The sequence below is a fragment of the Arachis duranensis genome, unplaced genomic scaffold (assembly GCF_000817695.3).
Source record: "Arachis duranensis cultivar V14167 unplaced genomic scaffold, aradu.V14167.gnm2.J7QH unplaced_Scaffold_343483, whole genome shotgun sequence".
Taxonomy (NCBI): Eukaryota; Viridiplantae; Streptophyta; class Magnoliopsida; order Fabales; family Fabaceae; genus Arachis; species Arachis duranensis.
The window spans coordinates 470,188-473,026 of record NW_026264909.1 but is presented as its reverse complement, the minus strand read 5'-3'; positions in this window follow the sequence as shown (position 1 = coordinate 473,026).

The following is a 2,839-nucleotide window of genomic DNA, read 5'->3' as shown; positions in this document are numbered from 1 at the left end:
CTTTTCACTTGGACCTGCATGCCACAAGCACATGGTTAGGGACAGCTTTGATTTAGCCGCTTAGGCCTGGATTTTATTTCCTTGGGCCATCCTATCCGTTGATGCTCAATGTCTTGGATCCTTTTTACCCTTGCCTTTTGGTTTAAAGGGCTAATGGATTTTTTTTTGCTTTTTCTTTTTCGTTCTATTTTTTTTCTTTCACAAGCTTTTACTTTTTCACTGCTTTTTCTTGCTTCAAGAATCAATTTCATGATTTTTCAGATTATCAATAACATTTTTTTTTGTTCATCATTCTTTCAAAAGCCAACAATTTTAACATTCATAAACAACAGGATAAAAAATATGCACTGTTCAATCATTCATTCAGAAAACAAAAAGTATTGTCACCACATCAATATAATTAAACTAAATTCAAGGATAAATTCGAAACTCATGTACTTCTTGTTCTTTTGAATTAGAAACATTTTTCTTTTAAGTGAGGTGAAGGATTTATGGAATTTACTTATATCCTTAAGACATAGTTATTAAACACTAATGATCATGAAGTAGAGACACAAATATAGATGATAAAATAAGCATAATAACCAAAAAACAGAAAAAAATAAGAACAAGGAATGAGTCCACCTTAGTGGTGTCTTCTTCTTGAAGGACCAATGATGTCCTTAAGCTCTTCTATTTCCCTTCCTTGCCTTTGTTGCTCTTCCCTCATTGCTCTTTGATCTTCTCTTAATTTTCTCTTCAAAGTCCTTTCAGGTTCAGGGTCAGCTTCAACAAGAATGCCTTTTTTCCTTATTCCTGCTCATATAGGGAAGAAGAGAACAAGAAAAGAAAGAGGAATCCTCTATGTCACAGTAAAGAGGATCCTTATTATTAGTAGAAGAAGAAAGGGGATAATGGAAGGAGATGGATGAATAGTCTGTATAAAGAGTAATGATAGAGGAGGTGATAAGAGATGAAGAGAAGTGTTAGTAAATAAATAAATAAATAGAAGAAGATGAGAGAGGGATTTTTGAAAATATTTTTGAAAATGAGTTAGTAATTTCAAAAATTAAAGATGAATTAAAATTAAAATTAAAATTTGAAACAATTAGTTAACTAAAAAGAATTTTTGAAAAATGGGTGAGATATTTTCGAAAATTAGAGAGGAAAGAGTACTTAGGTGGTTTTGAAAAAGATAAGAAACAAACAAAAAGTCAAATAGTTAGTTGAAAAAGATATTAAAGTCAAATTTAAAAAGATAAGAAGATAAGAAGTTAGATAAGATATTTTGAAATCAATTTTTTTTGAAAAAGATATGCTAAGTGATAAGATAAAAAGATATGATAAAAATATATGATAAAAAGATAAGGTTTTTAAGAAAAAGATATTTTGAAAAAGATCTAATTTTCAAAATTAAAATTGATTACTTGACTAACAAGAAGTAAAAGATAAGATTCTAGAATTTAAAGATTGAACCTTTCTTAACAAGAAAGTAACAAACTTCAAAATTTTGAATCAATCACATTAATTGTTAGTAAAATTTCAATTTTTTTTCTTTTTAAAAGATAAGAAAAAGATTTTGAAAATAAATTTTTAAAATTTCGAAAATTATTAAAAAATGAAAAAGATGTGATTTTTTTAAAAAAGATTTTGAAAATATAAGATTTTTAAAATTGAAAATTTGACTTGACTTATGAGTAACAACTAATTTTAAAATTTTTTGACTAAGTCAACTTAAATTTTCGAAAATTTGGAGAAAATTAAGGAAAAGATATTTTTTTGATTTTTTGAATTTTTAATGATGAGAGAGAAAAACACAATTATGACCCAAAACATGAAAATTTTGGATCAAAACACATGATGCATGCAAGAACATGAATGTCAAGATGAACACCAAGAACACTTTGAAGATCGTGATGAACATCAAGAACATATTTTTGAAAAATTTTTTATGCAAAGAAAACATGCAAGACACCAAACTTAGAAATTTTTAATGCTTAGAAAATATGAATGCAAAGATGCACATGAAAAACAACAAAAGACACAAAACAAGAAATCATCAAGATCAAACAAGAAGACTTACCAAGACCAACTTGAAGATCACGAAGAACACCATGAATGCATGAATTTTTCAAAAAAATGCAAGTACAATGTGAATATGCAATTGACACCAAACTTAAAAATTGACTCAAGACTGAAATAAGAAACACAAAATATTTTTGGTTTTTATGATTTTATGATTTTTTTTGGTATGTTCTTTATTTATTTTCGTAACAAAGGAAAAAAAATTTTTGAAAAATTTTTGAAAACAAAACAAAAAAAAAATTACCTAATCTGAGCAACAAGATGAACCGTTAGTTGTCCATACTCGAACAATCCCCGGCAACGCCGCCAAAAACTTGGTGGACAAAATTGTGATTCGTACTCTTTGTACTTGTATGAAATTTAATTCGAGATAATAGCTCTTTACTATGTGTGGTCACAACTCCGTTCAACTAACCAGCAAGTGTACTGGGTCGTCCAAGTAATAAACCTTACATGAGTAAGGGTCGATCCCACAGAGATTGTTGGTATGAAGCAAGCTATGATCATCTTGTAAATCTCAGTCAGGCGGATTTAAATAAATTACGGAATTTGGAAAATCAAATAATAGTAAATAAACATAAAATAAAGATAAAGTTACTCATGTATTTCCATGATGGGAATTTCAGATAGGTGTATGGAGATACTGTGCTCCTCCTGAATCTCTGCTTTCCTACTGCTTCATCCAATCCTTCTTACTCCTTTCCATGGCAAGCTGTATGTAGGGCATCACTGTTGTCAATGGCTACATCCCATCCTCTCAGTGAAAAAGGTCCAA